Genomic DNA, 20,179 nt, shown 5'->3' on the forward strand with positions numbered 1-20,179 from the left:
TACCTGTAATTCCAGGTGTCATTTGACTGCCCACCTTAGCATTTCAGTCTCCCGTGATGAAAATAACATCTCTTTTAGGCGTGTTGTCCAGTAGGTGCTGCAGATCCTCATAGAACTGCTCTACTTCAGCTTCTTCAGAATCTGTGGTTGGGGCGTATATTTGGATCACTGTGATGTTAGATGGCTTGCCCTGAATTCGAATTGAGATCATTCTATCGTTTTTTGGATTGTATCCAAGCACTGCTTTAGCCAATTTACTATTAATTATGAAGGCTACTCCATTTCTTCTGTGGTCCTCTTGTCCACAGTAGTAGATTTGGTGGTCATTTGATGTGAAGTGGCCCATTCCAGTCCATTTCAGTTCACTGATGCCCAGAATGTCTATCTTGACATCTCACCAATAACCACATCCAATTTGCCCTGGCTCATAGATCTTACATTCCAGGTTCCAATGGTGTGTTGATCCTTAGAACATCGGATTCGCCATTCACCACCAGCACCGTCGGCCGCTAGCCGTCCTTTCGGCTTTGAGCTAGCTGCGTCATCACGTCTGGGGCTAGTTGAACCCATCCTCTGTTCCTCCCCAGTAGCATTTTGACCATCTTCCGACCTGGGGGTCTCATCTTCCGATGGTATACCGACATATTTCTGGTTGTACTGATCCATTTAGTTTTCATGGTAAGAATACTGGGGTGGGTTGCCATTACCTTCCCCAGGGATCGCAGTTAGTCTGACCTCTCTGTCATGACCTTCCCGTCTTGGGTGGCCCTTCATGGTTTAGCTCATGGCATCATTGAGGTGCTCAAGCTCCAGCACCACGACAAGGTAATGATCCTTTGCTGAAGGACCTAACACTTACCTAAATTCCACCATTCGTTTTGTCCCAAATTGTTGAGATAGTTTCAAATTGCAATCTTGTCATCCAGAGTGCTTGCAATCCCTTCCAGTTTCATAGCACCAAATTTAGAAGTATGCTTTCTATTCTGTTTGCCACATAATGAATGAATACATTAATCTGCACTGGACCTATTATGGAGGCTTATTATACTGTACTCCACTTGTTATATCTCTCTGGCCAGATGATACATGATTGCTTCATGTATGATTATTTGGCCAGTGATTGATTGATAGACATGTAAATGAACAATCAAACTTTAAAGAACCAAGAGTATAATGAAACCATGTCATCCTTACCAGGTAGACCAGACAGGAAACACAACCAGATCAGCTAATTCTACTTTATTGTAAGGTTACATTAACAGAATCTTGCAAGTCAAAGTACAGTTCTCCTCCCATCTCCTTTACCCCTGAGAAACTAGGGAGGGTCTCTTCTGACCCTCTTGCCCCACCTACTATCCAGCTGCAGACTATGCATTTCTGGGCCCAGTCTCCCAAGGTCATTCCCACATACCAATACAAACCATGATTTAACAGACCCACATTTAGGGGATGTTAGATGAAATGGGCCATTTGCATCCATCCACCTGAGTTGAAATGTTTGTTGCACCTGAAGTAATACAGAGAAGGCTGCTAAATTTACTTCAATGTTACCTCAGTTTTATAACATCCATGGTGATTTATGATGTTTGTGTACTAAAATCATGATGCAAATGACACAAATACGTAATGCCACCTTGAGTTATTTATAAAAATAATAAAGGCGGGATAAAAAATGAAAAAAATAAAAATAAAATTAAAATAATGTCATTAAGCAAATGATGTAATTGCTGCAATGATGTACATTGATAATTATGGTCCATAAAAACAAGGTTTCACTTCATAAAGATATGTGAATGTTTGAGGGGAGTGACTTTCTTACATGATGCTAGTGATATGAGAGCTGACAGCTTGGACTTTCTCCAATGCTACAATAAAATGAGAAACATGAATATGAAACTAGGGCAACATCACTGTAGAAAGAAATTACAATCTGTGGCCAATAATGGCTCTCATTACCTTGCAATTTTGAAGAAATGGTAGTGCAATATTCCTTATATCACAGCAGTTCCCACACTACAATAAGAAAGGATTAAGACTGATCTTATTTTACTTGACTAATAGCCATTACTGTGCTCCAACAGTGGGAATAACATATGTATGTGAAAACTGGAACTTCATAATTTGTGCTCCATCACACCATGGCTCTATTTCTTTCTTTTTTAAAATGTTGCTATGTGATTAAAAGGGCTTTCTACTTGGAGACTAGGGAGAGAAAGGAAGGGAGGGGAAGTAAAGAGGGGGAAAGAGGAAAAAGATAGGATTTAAACAATGTATCAGATGAGTAGTTGTGGGTTCTGGAAGGATAGATTTAAAATGAATGGATTATATAAGTCATCCAACAAATCGGAAACATTTAAAAAATTAAAAGGAAACAGTAACGCATCTGCTTTCAACACCTGAATGTATTGCTTTTAAATGTTATCATTTTGATTTTGTTAGATATTCCTCTCTCTCTCTCTCTCTCTCTATATATATATATATATCTAATGTGTCATCTTAAGTATAGACTCTGTTAGTCACTTAAGGTAGACAGAATAATACATGGAATCTGAAATGCAAGCAGGAAGGGAAATACAAAGGGGAAAATTCAAAATAATGAGTTGTGACTAGCCGGAAAAAAATGTTTCTACTGAAATACTTGATATAAGCCTAATCAAGTTGGCACCATTTATTTTCTGTGCTTTCTGATGCTCCTAGACCTTGGCACAAATGATTTCTGCATGAATTTAGCCACCATCTGTATTCCAGTTATCTGCCCTTCTACTTCATCTCTGCCAGGACTACTATCAAGTCAACCAAGGACTCTTGTGCTGATGAAGAATTAGTATGTTGGTAGTGAGAACCCTGATGATAGCAATCCAAGGTCATACTGCAATTCCACACTTCGACAAGTCTACTGACAGCGCAGCTGTCAATATCAGTGGATATGTTTCTCACTAAAAGCATGATTTATACAGTCTGAAAACTTCTGATGGATTGCCTATTTGGGTACAATGGACTAGGACCTATACACTGAATTTGCAGGAAATTAGTGTAGCAATCACATTTCACATAAAGTAACATTCTAAGGGAAGCTGAAGGGCTTAGGCAAAACATTAAACAAATTCTGAAGAATGTTTAAAGAGGTGTGATAAGACTAATGTTATTTTTTCATGCAGGGTCAAAAACACAGTGTATATCTTTCTTATATCAGTTTAAGTATAATAATTCTTGTTTGGTGGATTTATTTATATTTAGGTGGCCTTGATCGATCTTCATCTTAGCTGATCCTGAAAGAAGCTAGCAGGTTACACACAGTATTATAATGAAAGAGAGAGAGGGCAAAAAATATATATAGAGGGCAAAATATATCCATAACTGTTGTCAAGAAGAGTGGAAGCTGTTTCTTTATAGTTTTCCTTTTCCCTTTCCCTTTCCCTTTCCTGTCCCTTCCCCCCTTTTTTCTATTTTCTATTTTCTATTTTCTATTTTCACTATTTACTATTTTTCTTTATTACCTTTATTTTCTCTTATGGTTTTTACTTTGTTAAAAATTTCGTGTGTGTGTGTGTGTGAGAGAGAGAGAGAGATCTGAGGGCATAGAGCTGTGCATCTCTTCCTCCTGCTTAAAAGACAGAGATGAGAGAGTTCCAGAGACAGAATGGCTGAGTGAGAGTGAGAGAGTGGGAGTGGGAGAGAGAGTGAGAGTATCCACCCATTTAAGCTCGTGCCCTGTCCATGCTTCCTTCAGCTCCACACAACATGCAACTCCCTTAACTTGAAGGAAAGCAACCTTTGTGAGAAAAAGACAGCATAGCTCCGTACTGTGTATTTGATATTTGCCCTCTAGCTTTGTTTCAAGACTACTAATATCAACATTTATATTTCCCACAGCAATATTTTCTCTAGCCTAAAAGAGGAGGAGGAGTGCCTCAGAGTGCCCACGATCCTAAATCAAATTTATTATGTGTTATATTACAACCTTCTTCAGTTCTTCAATTTCAGATATCAATCTCATTCATGGGCCTTTATAATACTCAATTTTCATTGTATACTCCGATGATGATGATGATGATGATGATGATGATGATGATGATGATACAGTTGAACGATTGCATCTCAATTACACACGTTGGACTACAATTCCCCAGATTCCCAGCTTGACAGTATATGTTCTAAGAATTACGGAAGTCAGTCTCCCATACATCTTGAGGGCACCAGCTGTAGTCCACTTTCTACTCTACTTTCTATTTGGCTGACTGTACTTTGAAGTAATAATTTCAGATGTCAGTTTCATTCATTCATTCATTTCATTTCATTTCATTTATGATACTCAATTTTCATTGCACATTGTAATTATAATAATAAAAAAAGAAATAACAGTTGAACAATTGCATCTCAATTACACATGTTTATTGAGCATCTTGGGAATCATAACTCGCCACTTCCTCCTCAGTCAGATCAGTTATTAATGGAAAGTACTGCAAGAGGGATTCCATCTGCATGTTAAGCAAGAGATCTTTTTCCCTCATGAAAATCAAACCCCAGAGGTCCACAATCCTTCTCCCCAAATTGGTGATTTCCTCTAGCAAATGTAGTTAAGTAACAAATAAAAATAAATTTTCCTTTCAGTCAATGCAGTTACTTCCTCCTTTTTCTCATAGCTGATCATAAGCCAAAAGAAGAAAGAATTAACATTTTGTCTGGCAATTGCCTTTGGCTGAAAGAGATATGGTGGTTGTTTTGTAGCTATTTTTCCCCTCAGTTGTAATTACAATGTATATAACAAAACTTTGCCTTCATGTTTATTTTGCACAGAGAACAGGAAGGCATGGGTAGTGTTTGGTAGACTGTTGATTAAAATTTGTTTAAGAGGATCTGAAAAGAGCAAATGGAATAATTGATTTCTTAATTATAACTGCAGTTCTTCAGTTGGTCATCTATGAACTCATACATGGAGAGTTAGGTGCTTGTTCAGAACTTTATAAGCTTCTAGAAATGTTTGGCAGGAGTCCCACATTCCCCTACAAGGTGTGGGTCAGCAGGATTCAGTTCCTAAGTCTGACACAGCAGGACCAAAGGAACAGAGATATTTGAGGCCAAGTGGGATGTATATGTATGTGAATTCACAAATAACCACTTGAAGAAATATGGCCACAGATAAGTAAGCAGTTCTTCTTCATCATCGTCTCTGTGATTCACATGGATGATTAGCAACCTACTTACCTAAAGCAAGTCTGACTGTCATAAGGTGACCAAGAAGAGGACAGATTGCCTCCTTCCACAGATTGCCTCATTCTAGAAATGAAGGCCTAGATTATAATGAAGGTAGAAAACTGAAGCCATGCAGCCTCCCCTCATTGCTCCAATAAGGGAATGTTCCAGGGGTAAGAGGTCAGTGCTATCGTTGCTTTTATGAAGAGAGCATGAAATAGGAAAAGGAATGGCTGTTTGGACAGCTTCTAAAATAGCTTGATTATCATGATTCAAGTGAAAATCATGAACTGAGTTTGGATGAAGGACTATCTTATTCCTATGGAAAACAAGGAAGGGAGAATCTCTTTGTAGAGGAGTACAGAGTACAGAAATGGCCATGAGGAAGAATTCAATGACTGTTGTGCAAGCATCCTCTTACCTTCCATAAACAGGAAGAGGTGAGGAAAAAATCACCTTAATCCTGCTTTGATTCTCCCTGGTATAACTTGGTAAGAGATAAGCCAGGAGACATTGCTTCAGTGGCAGTGCAGTGCTTTGGAATAGCTTCCCAATGGAGATCAACTGGCTCCCTCCCTGATAGCTTTCAGGGGGATATTGAAAACTGATTTACTTTGGAGAGCATACCAGTGATGTTAAATGTACTGCACCTTCTTTTATATTCTTAGTTTAACAGTAGACATAGACACAGATCCTTTGAGTCAGTATTTTATTTATTTATTTATCATATTTTTATCACCGCCCATCTCCCCCACATGGTTGGGGAGTCAACAGGGTTGACTTCTGGAGACTGCCTGGACTAGTCCCTGCTGTTTTCTTGGCAAGATTTTCAGAAGTGATTTGCCCTTGCCTAGTGCTGAGAGTGTGTGACTGGCCCACGGTTACCCAGCTGGCTTCATGCCTAAGGCAGGACTAGAACTCACAGTCTCCTGGTTTCTAGCCTGGTGCCTTGACCACTACACCTAATTGGCTCTTATATGGTGTATGAGTTTTTTCACTTTCTGATTTAGCTATTTAAATTGTAATTGTAAATGTATTGTGATATTTTAACACTTTTCTTATAACATGTGAGGGCTGCCAGATTGTGCCAGGATATAAATGCATCATCCATCCATCCACCCATCTTAAGTTGATCAATTAGTTTAAGTTGAAGCTTCCCAGCTTCAGGCATCTGCAGTTACAAAATCTAATTCGGGACTTTTAATAATTCAGCAAGCTTCTACAAGGGGATGGTGATAGTGCATTTGCTTAGACTACAAAATTGTAGCTGCCTAGAGGAGAAGTCCTTTGGTTTTAACTGACTTTTGAGGCAACATTTTCATTTTGTTTTAGCTGGAGAGAGATTTTTTGATCCACAAAATTACTTGGAGCTATCCATGGTCCAGATTTCGGCTGCCCTTCACACAAGTTTGTTTTTATTTGAACTTGGTTTATTGTATTTCCTGGAATGGATTATATCTGCAGTTTCACCAGTTTGCATATTCTACCTGGACTGGATGTTCATTAGAATTGATCTTATAAAATGTCATTGATTTTCCTCATGAACTTTGAGTAACTTTAGAATATGATACATATTGGGAAGATATTTATTTCCATTAATTACTGGGATAGTCTCAACTTTTTGGACTATGCTTTTCCAGAACCAATACTGAACAGGTTACATTCTGTCATAATTGAAATAAAATTTCAATTCCAACATTTCAAAGATGTTAAGAAAAACGCAAACTTCAGATGTGGCTGTGTGCAGAATTATACTACATAAATAATTTCCAAATAAAAGTCTGATACCACCTTTCGATCATACTTATAAATTGCTTTTGAGCTCAGTCTTTCTCTTACTTTTATTCCTTCATGTTACTGAATAACATGCAAAGTCAAGTTATCCAGATTAGTGAACCCCAGGCAAAGAGTAAGAGGGATCATGTGGCAAAGGGTGAAAACCACATGTAAGGAAATACAAATTTTACTTACTATTATTCCATTCAAATGTCCCAGATAGATAAGAAGCTGAAATCTGCACTTTCCAGAATGTTGTGATGTAGCTGCAGTTTGGGGGATGGGGGGAGCTGTTCAAAAAGGATATATTAGGGAAAGTGCACATAAAACTGCATAGATTAAGGGAAAGTGCTCAGAAAAACACATTATATTCAGAAAAAATCACTTGCAAGATGAACATATTAGGGAAAAACACACATATTAGAGAAAAAGTATACTAAAATGTTTATATTAGAAGAAACATGCATAACAGCATATACATTTTTGGACTAATATTGGTGAAAAAATTGGGAACTGATTATGAAATAAGTCAGAATGAATTTAGTCTTATAAAAATAAGAAATCTGACAAACTGAAATGTGATAGAGTCATTCATTCCTTTACCTGAAATCATAATTTTAGGGCTAGTGGAAAATTTGGATTTTGCTCTTTCTATTGAGTAACTTCAATTAATAAGTAAGCACAGTTTTTAATTCAACATTTGTTATTCTTAAGATTATAGAAACCTAGAAAACTAGAGCAATAAATTTCACACATTTGAGGTACACAATAATCTAAGCAAAAAAGGAACAAATACAAAAAGGAAGTAATTGCTTGCATTTTTGCTTGATAAAGATCAATTTACATGAACAGGAATGTTTTGAAGGACACCACAACACAGTAGAGACAAAGGTCTCGGTGGAACATCTGATGATATTTGCTTGTATTAGCCATTTGTAGGAGAAAAGTTGGCTTCACTGAACAGCTTTATGCCTTTAAAATAAATAGCTTTCCTTATCTCAGCTAAAAGCTATTATCTCATCTTAGCATTGCTAGATGTACTTTAAGCATTACAGATAAAATTTGCAATTTGTATCCTTAAGGTAAATAAAATCAAGTCTCCTTCCAGTGGAATATGACTCCTAGTGGATACGTCCATGCTATTTCCTTGATTTTTCTTTTTTAATCTGTTCAATCACGTCCGATTCTCAGAGACTGCCTGGACAGGTCCCTGCAGCTTTCTTGGCAAGGTTTTTCAGAAGTAGTTTGCCATTGTTCCTTCCTAGGGCTGAGAGAAAGTGATTGGCCCAAGGTCACCCAGCTGGCTTTGTGCTTAAGCAGGACTAGAACTCACAGTCTCCTGGTTTCTAGCTTGATGCCTTAACCACTATACCAAACTGGCTCTCTCTGTTCCTTTGATAACAATGTGGAAATGTTTGGTTTTCAGGATGTTGTTTCAACTTCCCAGGCTAGCCTATAACTCTGAAATTCCTGGTCATTTTCATTCCACTACTAAGAAGGGACTGTTAAGCTTCTGATCCCAGAAAAATTCACCCAAGTGTTGATATCATTTTCCTTCTCTATTTCAGAAGCATTGTGCTGAAATTTTCCTCCATCTTTCCCTGACATCATTCTTATTCAGCTTGATGGAAATGAAATCATTTTTTTCAAAAGAAGAAAATTTGATGAATAACTAATGGACAGGATATACGATTTATATTCTTATCTTAGACACAAGGCGGGAAGAGTGCAAGGAATTGTTGCGTCTACTGTTGGACAAACATGTTTTCAGCAGCCAGCAGCCTCTCTGTCATGTCAGATTAAATCTCCCCCTCCTCCCCAGACAAGTTATCATAAAGAAGTTCTTATGAGGCTTTATCAGATCAGGAAACAGAAACAGAGATATCCAGAAAAAGAAAAACAAGACCAGCTGTACCATCATATAACAATGAGGTATCCTCAAAGGCACCACCAAAATAAATCCTAAAGAAACTTTCAAAGACTCTGAGAATAAGACTGAAAAAAATAAGTTTTTTTGCCGAAGAAATAGTATTTTGGGAAACTGGAAGGCAGATTACAGCATAATATTAATGTCAAGCTCCTTCTACATAATCAGCTGATTCCTTTCTTGCTTTTTCTCCACCCTGATGCAACAAAGTTCCTCTCTGTATATTTGACATTATGGAAAAGTGATATTAAATTCATACTTTCATTCCCCCACTCCCCAAATGCCAATATCTGGATTATTTTTATATTTACACCTTTTCACTACATTGTTAACTTTTATCCTCTCTTGCTTATGATTAAATGGATTAACATGTTAAAGATGTTGAACTTGTGAGAGTCCTGACAAGCAAGAAAGAAATCCCATTGCTTCTAGAAGAATGAGTTAACATAATGTGATTGTACACTTTCCCATTTTTAATGTACTAAAACCCTATCTTAGGAAGGAAAGGCCTTCATTTCTTCAAAAGACAACTCACACAATAAGACTGATTTGGCATGAAATTAAAATCTCATACTCTCATGTCATGATTTCAGAGGTTTCACAGTGTCAAGGCTCGATGAAATGAGAATCAACTTCAATTGTTTCCAGATGAAATTATTCATTTTAAAATACCATTGCAGAAGTGTGCAATTAAGGAAGTGGGCCCAAGCTTTCATATGTATTTTAATTTGTTGGTAAAAGACTTGACCACAGCTGCACATTGGGGACTATGTTTTCTACTCTTACACAGTTCCATGAATGTGAGTTCAGTGTTACATATATGTCTGCACTGTTTTATAATCTGAGCTGCTGCTAATTGTAAGAGGATATCTAAAGAAAAAAAAATGTGAAAAAGGAAAAGTAGAATCACTGGGAATTATGCCTTATGTTTCTTTTAAAACTAGCTTATTTTACTGAGTGAAATAATTCCTCATCTACCTCTCTGTGCTGCCGCTTCAAGAAAAAAATCAGTTCCTTTGTTAAACTTTATCTGCAGCCCAGCTGCATTTTTCCCATTGTTCAGCTGCTTCCCCTGATTATTTAAAGAGCATGGGGGTGGGATGGGATTGGATGGCAGGGTCTGAATTTTCAAAGCATTCTTTTCTTCACGCTAAGAAGGGAAGACTTGCATTAAACTTGCCAGAAGAACAGTAATGTGATTGTGCTTCTGAAATGTTTATTATATGTGACAGAGACCTCTGAACACGTCACCAGCATTCAGACTTTCCTCGTGTAAAGCAAGATTACAAACATGCACAAACACATATGCTGTTTAGAAACAAGTGCTTTAAAATGCTACCATGATATGTGCATGGATTCCAGATAAAAAATGCTTGGATTATATAAAAATCACCACTTATATATCTAAAACTGTAAATACTAAAGAGGTCAGCCAACGTAACAAAATAATTATAATAATAACACTGATATTTTTCTCTAAGTAATGTTAGTCTTTGTTGTGAGAGGAATTATTTTTCCTGTTCCTATACTACATTGTGAATAAATGGGGAAATATTTTCTTTCAAGCAGAGCTTTTAATGCTTATTCGATCTTTTGCTGTAGTATCACTGCAAACAGGGTTAGACTCTCAGCCTAGCCATTTTGCTGCCTGGGCAAAGGCTGAGAGTCCCTCTTACCATTCTATGTGCAGAAGGCAATTTCTTTTCAAAGGGCTAATTCATTCTGATGAAGCTTAAAGCAAATCACACTTTCAAAGCTGCCTTGCAAAGCAACATGGTCTTCTGTTTGGAAAGAATGAAGCAAAAATGCCACATTTCTTTATGCATGCTCAAAGCCTCTTCAACTACTGGATGTGGTGGAAGAAGCCCCAGAAGAGGCATGAAGCACCTTGATGAGACAGAACACATCATTCCTGGTCCTTTGCTAGGCAAATAACATCACATTCATGGCATGAAGCACATACTAAGCCAACATGTAACCCTCACAGACATGTTAGGATAAGGTCTTTCACCAGCCTTGAGGGCAGCAGACTAGTTTAGCAGGCATGGGACAGTCTATGCACTACACAATACTCTGTCCGCTAAAACAAGGAACTGGTCTAGGAAATGAAGAGGAACAATTGAAGAGCTGCTGTCTCTCAGCACTGACACCTAAGACACTTGCTTCACTCTGCCTAAAGGTAGGTTCAGCCGTGATTGCAAGGCCAGTAGAGAAACAACAAAGTTGTCATATGCTAGATAGCATACAATGGGCTAAAGTAGTTCTAGATATCTGCTTTTCCCTTTTAGTGGATATTTGCATTTTGCTTGTGTTAATTGCAAATATGTATGTTTGAATGTCTGTCTGTCTGTCTGTCTATCTGTCTACCTCTGTGTATTCATTCGTCTATCTATCTTCATAATCAGACAGTAAAAAGCCTGAAGCTTTCATATTTAAGAGAATTATGAACCAAACTGATTTTACCTGGCCATTAAAATCAAAATGGCACTGTTTAATTTATGTGAAAATAAAACAGACTTTAAGTTACAATGGTTACCCTGAGGAAATTTAGAAGGCAGACAAATGCACTGGAGACAGATTTCCTAAAGGGGGGAAAATTCTTTTTCAGAATTATGTGAATTCTTCTGTGATAACTTCAGCAGTTAACATTTTAATGTAGGCTTTGAGAAGCAATTTTTACTGTATACTACTATAAAACTGAAAATTAGGGCTTGTTTGCTTTTATGTGGTTTATAGTGATGTTTCCCCATTATTCTAAGTCATGAACCTTGGGATCTATCAACCAGAGAGTAGATGTAAGCTTTGAAGTTGGACAAAAGTTTCTGAATTCTATGGCCCATGCAATTTTGTTCCCAAATTGTACAGGTGGCCTTTGTTATCAAAATCTTAGGTGTTAATCTTGCTCCCCCTATAGTAATCCTTAATAAATCAAAGCAAATCCTCACAGCACTGTGCCAGTATAAACAACAGACATGCAGATGGGCTGTATTTGCTTGAATTGCTGTAATGAGGTAACTAATTAAAAGTCTGACAAACACTTCAGTCTGAAGCACATGCATTTGGGTAGAAGCAAGTTCCATTTAAAGCAATAGGATCCCCCCCCCCTCAAGTTTATTGTGCTTGACATCAAATTGTAAGCAGGACTGTGTTTCAAGCTCTTCAGTGAACAGAAGGCAATGCACACTTTAAAAATGATCTGGAAAATCATTTGGATCTCACACTAGTACACTTATCTTCCTGGTACTTGTAAAAGCAGCCCGTTTCTCTGGCTTCTGTGTGAGCTGGAATAAAATATGGCACTACTTTCAGAGCCACATTAATTTTCAAGAATCGATTCCTTAAAACAGGCACACTTTTTCTGCAAGCTCACTTAGAAGTCTGAAAAAAGAGGAGCTACTTTTTTTATAAGGATTTTATTAAGTTTGAAACAAACATAAAAACTACAAAAAACCAAAAAAACTACAAAAAGAAAAGAAGAAACTAAAAAAGTGTAAAACAAGAAAAAAAAAGAATTTTGAAGATTACATAAAGAGGTGACTTCCAACTTTCAACAAGAATATACAGCAATTTCCATAATCAATCCCTGAGTCTATATCAAACCAAAGTCACATTATTTCTATAAATCATTCTATTAGCACATTATAAAAATCACTAAACACAATTGCTCCTTCCCCTTTTATTAAAAGAAAAAGAAATATATAAACCTCCAAATCAACTCCCCCTCCAAAACAATATTTATTTAATTTTTTCCTTCCTACCAGTATTCTATATATTTCTGTCCACTATAATATAAATCAAATTATAAAAACATTTAAATTGTTCACTTTTATAATAATAGTATAACAATCTTAACCCTATTAAACCTAAAACCAAGCAAACTATTATTATATCTTATAAATCTTAAAAATCTAACAAATCTAAAAGCAATCCAGTAAATCTTAATCCAAATCATTAAAGAAAGATAAACTCATACAAGCCATAACATCAATCCAAAAAAAAAAAACATTCTTAATTTTTTACCCCACCTCAAAATATACCAAAACATTTACATATCTCCATATTATACACAAGGCATTTTCCATACAGAAATCAAACAGCCCAACTGCCCACCTTGGAAACTCAGACTTCTCAGTAAAAGAAAAAAAACCTCCCACAGAACAGAGCCTCTTCTTTCCCATAACATTCCATCAAAAAAACAACTGCATTTGTGATTTGCAATTTGGTTTGTTCTTTTAACTCTTTCAACACCAAAATCTGTCGTCTGGCACAAGAGCTTCAATTTCGCTGTCAGTAGAAATATCTCCTTCTTCTTTAGAATCAACTTCTTCCACAACCTCCTCAGCCAGATGAAACATTTTAAAGCTGATATTTTCTGCAATGTCCCGAATATCTTGCAGAATAGCTTGACAGGTATCATGCAAGATCTGTTTAAAAATCTGTTTAAACTCACAGTGAAGCTCACAATCGAACTCTGAGAAAGTCTCCTTGAAATCCTCCATGTTTCAGGCAGTACAGTAGATTATGGTGCCCCCTAGATACTTGACTGGCAAACGTAGGAGTTAATGAGTTAATAGAAGATCTCTGAAAGTTATTGACACAGGAGAAAGTACACTAACAAGCAGCTCTCAGAGAAAGCTTCCAACCAGCTTCCAATCAGACTCACACAAGAAGCTTATGGATATCTGATGTATTACTGGATAGTATGCAAGTTCAAGAGCAAAGCTGAGAATGGCAAAAGTGTGGGTCTTTCAAACAATTAAAGCTTAAACAGTTCCAAGCCTCCCCCCAGAGTCAGAAAGAGTCCACTCCCTGCAGCCTGGTGTTCCTAAAGGTTCCTGCCGATCTTCAGGAAAGTGTCCTTGAACAGGCGAGATAACCCAAATAGACATTCCAACGTCTCTACAGCAGTGCCTGGTACAAAGAACAAGAGCAGCCCCCTCCCCAACAGTAACATGTGTCAACACCAGCATGGCATGGGAACTAGTTACGATGTGCACCGGAACATTGAAACAGGAACCATAACAGAACAGAAAACTGAAGATTCGAAACAGCAGATTCAATGTGTTGGAAAATGTTAAATCCTTCAAATTCAATACAAAAAAAAACAAAACAGTAGGGAGACAATTATTTATTTTCAATCCTCAATATCCAAATGGGAAAACAAGCCAAAGCTTAAAAAGATTTTTGAAAATTAATCCCAGAAATAACGACAAGCACCGAGATTGTTTCTCCTTGCTGTAGAAAGTCTCTTTTAGGGTACATAACTTTGAAAATATATATAAATTGAGTGATTTAGAAAAGGGATGGCTCAACCTAGTGTCCCTTAAGCTACAGCACAGGTTGGAAATGACGACGTCCCAGCCTCCTGGCAACTCTTACCCAATCAGCATGAACGCTGTTTGTGATTCTCAGGCTGCAAGTCGCCGTTCCAGAGGACAGAAGGGATGATTGTGAGCATTTTCTTTGTTCGTGGAAATGCTCTGGGCTTCAGGAAAAAACCTGCCCATGCCCCAGAAAAAAACCCCCGCTGCTGTTAGTTCTGTCCGCGGAGCTCGTGTACACAGCTGTTCAGTTGGCCATGTCCCCACCAGAAGTCCCAAAAAAGAGGAGCTACTTCAGTGACCATGCTGCGTGTCAAGTACTTCTGGATCATTCCCGAAGGATGTACCCCCAAAATGTATTGGCTTACCGTGCTTCTAAAAGTAACCATGTCTGTGAATTAGGAAGTATTCACCCAGTCAGAATAAAGAGAAATAAGATAGTGATTTGAAGCAAAGGCAAAGATAGACCATAATCAGATTAGGCTGTATTTGTTCAGGTCATGGATTATCAAGTTGACACCCAGACTTTTCTTTTCATGACTGCTGTTTTGAAGCCTTCCTAAACAGTTCTAGGCATGTGTGTGCAGGACTAGTGTGTGCACTTCCATTTCCACTTCAAGCTGGATAGATGGCAATATTCCACTGGTGACAGCTGGGACAGAAGTATTGCTTTCCAGCTTCAAGGAGCAGATCTGAGGGCACTTTGCAAATGAATGAAGCACCTCACTGCATGATTTGTACAGCCTTTGTTTGAAAACAGCAATATTTTCTGTAAAGGAAAGGGAGTCGCTCATTTAACGTACAGTATGTGGAGTGCAGCATAAAGAGCACACTAATGGGGAAGATAGACTACTAGGATCTAGGTATCAAACAGGAAATCATTAGTAACCAGTGCATGACTCTTAATTACTAAAATCAGGAAATATAATCTATACTTTAGGTGCTTAAGGCATAAGACAGCTGTAGGCTAAATCTGTCTTTATACATTATCTTCTTTCCTAATTAAGCTCCCTATTCCTATATCAGGTTTTCATTTCTGATCCAGATCTAGGCAGCCAAATTTAGCTTCCTTATTCAAACTGATTATCTTTAGGCCACTTACTATTACTCAGTTTATGTTATGGAGATCACTGGTGAGGAAGGGGCCCCTTCCAGGGAGAAAAACACACGGACAGTGTAGAAAGCCTTGGGCACCCAGCCGAGAGGATCAGACAGGACTCGCCTTAGAGTTTCTGGAGTTTTCCCCTTAGAGGTTGCTAGATCTGCTCAGTTTTGGCAAGATTCTCTTATAGGCTAGAGTTTCATTCCTGACTCAGAGTTGTTTCTTCGCCCCATTCTTGTTTAACATGTTACACAGGAGAAGATAAAATATAGAGTGCATGGGAGAGAACCGAATTCATCTACTTAAATTTCTTAAAGGCAAGGCAGAGATAAATATAATTTGTTCTCAAGTGAACTGATTGCCAGTTTATGTTACAATACACTATCAACACTTGATTAAACAAGCATCTTGTTATCCCAATAATACAATTTGGATTTCTTTCCATATTATACTATTACGTTATGCTATGAAAAAATAGTTTCCCTAAGTCTGAAGTTCAGGCACATGGCTTGTCCTTACCAGAGACCTTCTATACTTTTGTTATTTTATTCTGGTCATTCAGGTGCTCAAAGCAGAAGATCATCTCAGTACAATTTGAAGTAAATGGTTCCACTGAAACTCCATGATTTTATGATTCCATAACCTGAGAGTCAGTTTGGTGTAGCAGTGAAGGTACTGGCCTAGAAAGCAGGAGACTGAGTTCTAGACCTCCCTTAGACATTTTATTTATTTAATAAATTTATATGGCTGCCCAACTCACACACAGGGACTCCAGGCAGCTTACAAAATGAAGGCTGGCTGGGTGATCTGGGGCCAGTCACTCTATCTCAGCCCAACCCATCTCAGAAAATAGGAGGCAGGAAAATTAAGTATGTTCACTATATGTATGTATGTATGTATGTATGTATGTATAAGTATATATATGCATATATATATATATATACACACATACACAGAGATACAACAACAGCCTATTCAACAGCTGTCCCACCCTACTCAGTTCTAATGCCATGTTTCATACAGACCTGGAAAAGAGATTTAAGGAGGACTAGTCTCTAGTAGCTATGCAATGCACCAAGAGGTTATGAACCTAAAAAGTTGAGTAGAGTTTTGAAGGACTCTCTGAAGCCTACAATTGTGTCGTTTTGTGATCAACTACTGGAGAGGATACATGCTTATCTTTTTCTCCTGTCAGAAACGTAAGGCGACTCATTAGGAATACTTGTTTTGAAAGACCAGGCATGCCAAACTGGCAGATTCCTAGATAGTCAATTCATTACTGGAAAAGACAATTCATTCTCACGGGAAGTCTATTCAGGGTACCATAATACAGACATTTAGACATTGGAGACAAAGTTATTTGTACTGATTTAAGATTCATTATAACCTGCTGTGTAGTACAGCTCAGTACTGTTAATGGTTTTCAGCCTTTAGATTTGGGAGGAAAGATATCAGTGCAAATGTAAGGACTGATGACTAAAGGATCCAAAATCAAGAGATTCTTGAATGTTTGGTTCATCAGAGCTTTTGGTTTCTGTCCTTTATCTAATTTAAAGTGAAAACACATTGCTACATTGCCAATTAGGCTAGAACTTTAAGGTATTAGTATTATACAGAGAACTAGTAACAAGGTTTATTTGTTATGTTGAAGGAACATTGATATTTCTATATAAAAAGGTGCTTCTCTGAGACTCTGCGGGTGTGATTGCTGCAAAGCTCCTTCCAGGCTAATGAAATAAGGTTTAAGTCACAAAGTAAGTATCAAACAAACTGTAAAGCACTTCCAATCCCCAGGTTACTAAACCTAAAAGCAGTTGAAAACTAAACAGGAAAAAACCCAACAAATTTACTACAAAGCAGAGGCTAAAAGGTATGCTGAGATGTGCAAAATGGTTCATGAACAAACTGTTCCATGTATAGGACAGGTAGTTTCAGGTGGTTTGTACATAAATTGAAGCATGCATAGTTTGTTCTGGATCTTGGCTGAAACAGAGTTTAGTCAAGATATGGAAGGTTATTCCAGATAGTTTTGAATGTTCTGTTCTGGTTTAGTTTCTGCAATTAAAAGTTGTTTTATCTGCTGCAGTTGGAATGTTACCTTTGGAATTCTCCTGTCTCCTGTGTGGGCTATTTTAGTATATTAAATTAGTATGCCCCCTGACTCCCAAGAACTAGGTGGCAGCAAATAGTTTTCTAAATTTGTTTGCTGCCATGTGGTGGCCATCCAGATGTTTGCAGCCCAAGAGGCTTGTTTGGAATTACACTGTTTCCCATGGTCAAAATACCCAATACTGCTGCAGGTTTAATCTCCATCAAAATATATCAAATCATTTTGGTGTTGGTCTGCTGGACCATAATCAGTCCAAAACGATTCACAGAACCTCTACAATGAAATGTTTTGTGTCAAGTTTAAAACAACACACATTTCCATTTCATGCACACCCAGAATAAATAATATAAAATAAGGTTCAAAACAACTTACACATAAACAGTCTAGAATGAAACCAACCCACCATGTGCATGTTATTATGATTATATCTTGGTCTTCCTTACCCCTGTGTGTAGGTTTCAGCTCAGAATTAAATAAAATCCTTGATACGTTGCTTTAAACAAACTAAGCACATTTCTCGGTTCACAAAAGTACACTGACCAATTTGCTGTGTTAACAACATGTAATACTGAAATGTTAAGCATTTCTTGTTACTGAATATTTATCAGTACAGAGAGAATTAAACCTTCTCTTAAAAAGCACTAATAATAATTAGCCTGACCTAAAAGGCTGTCCTCAACTGATGGCTCAAATATTGTAAAAAATGAACATTATACTACTTGGCAGATTTAGTAATATTCAAGTTAATGAGAAAATACTGTATGTTACATAATGTTACTGTTTCAAAACTCTATCATAATAGTTAATAGAATAGATAGCTCCTATTCCCTTTGTTTCCCTAGTAATCCAAACTGAAACTCTACCAAAAAGGCAGTCAATCTCTGACACTGTGTTGTGTTCAGGTTTGACTGCAATAAAAGCAGGCAGGTGCTCTGTTAAGTTTGAGATTGTCCTAGATTTTTGCAGGAATTGGTGGCAAGCTTCTCTCACTCCTACCCTTGCCATCAAATGAAATCACAATGAAAAAGAAAAAGGAAGTAATATCCAATTGGAAATTTTTAACTTTAATAGTAGAATGGCTGACATACTAATATAAAGAAAAAGTATATTTTGAACCTCAAAATTATGACATTCATATAGATTATTGTACATGATTTTTATTTTTTTCTTTTAACAGCTGCCTTTCAAACATGTCTATTAATCCAATTAAAGAGAGCTTTTACTTAAAATATTTGTCAAATAGTGTACTATTTATTTATGTCTACCACCATTTTGATAGGTTATGCCAGCAAACCAGTATTGGGGGGGACAGCAAGTAAACTTTTGAAAGCTTGGAGATGGGAAGATATTAAAATAATCTGCTATATACATTCCCAAACTGGTGCCCAGCCTCATTGTCCTTCTATACAATTCAAATTAAAAAATATATAATTAAACACAAAGTTACTACTATGCAGAGCATAATCTTTATGTAAAAAATATTTTTAAGCCTGATAGAAGCATATTAGGACAGTGAAAAGGACTGAAAAGGGGTGCTTTCCAAAGCACTTTAGCATGAATGAAAGACTTGTTCTCAAAGTGTTAAAGAAGACACATCTTCTGGAAATTATGGCACAGCTGCTTTGAAGACCTCCCCAGATGTCTCTGCACATGTGGAAGCACACTTGCTTCACTGATGGTCCCAACATGCTTTGCAAATTATTATTTAACAGTTTGAAGGGGACTTCACTTGCACAACCTATCTTGTGAAATGCCCCCTTTAAATACAAGTTCCTTTCATAGCCCAATTAAGCAGTTCAGTGCTATCTTTAGAAGTTAGCACTGAGCTGCTTAATGTTTGCTCAACTGCTGGGAAAAAGCTAAAACTCAAAACTCACTGAGGGAACAAACAAGGACAGCAAACAGGACTTTGATCAGGGAAGTCAAGAAGGTGCACTCCCCCACCCCCCATCTCTTCTATTCAGCTGAAAAACATGGAGACGGAGGAACTTGCTGAGATGGGCGGCTATAGAAATTGAATAAATAAATAAATAAAATAAACTGCTATCTTGACCTACAGAGGAAGTGCGTGTTTGTGTTCTGTTTTGAAGACAAAAGAATACAGGAAACACATGCTGCAAGTGCAGGCTGTTTATCCTCTTGGAAGAGAACGTTAAGGGCCTACAGTGTCCACATTCCAGCCTAACAGAGATGAGGATTTATTGGACCTTTCATGGAAAGCACTTGTGGAAGAACGAAGTACCAAGAAGCCATTCTGGAAATAAAAGAAAACCAGGCAGAAGAAAACAGAGAGATGGATAAATGGTGACACAAAGGGCCATACTTTTTAATAACACATTTTCTCTGTATCTTCAGAATAGGTTCCAGAGCCTCCCCATAGATGATGTTTCCTAGACAGACAACTGCTGCCACAAGCCTCAAGGACTGAAGAGGATTTACAGGCTCTGCAAGAGAAGGATGCCTTGCCTCTGCCTTGAACAGTATAGCAACAGGCAGTTGTGAGGAGGAACAGGTTATTCAGAAGGACCAAAGCAGCAATCTGTGGACATGATAGTCGATTAAGTGTTACCTTCCAAGGATTCACATTTGGAATGTGACAGAAAAGTTCCCAAAACTCTTTAAGCCCATTGACAAACATCCCTTTCTACTGTTCCACATGGAAATAAATGAGACAGACAGACATTGTGTTGAAAACATTACAAGTGACAATGAAGCACTGAGCAAGAGGAGGAAGGAGCTGGGAGCACAAG

This window comes from Candoia aspera, chromosome 2, assembly GCF_035149785.1.
Source record: "Candoia aspera isolate rCanAsp1 chromosome 2, rCanAsp1.hap2, whole genome shotgun sequence".
Lineage (NCBI taxonomy): Eukaryota > Metazoa > Chordata > Lepidosauria > Squamata > Boidae > Candoia > Candoia aspera.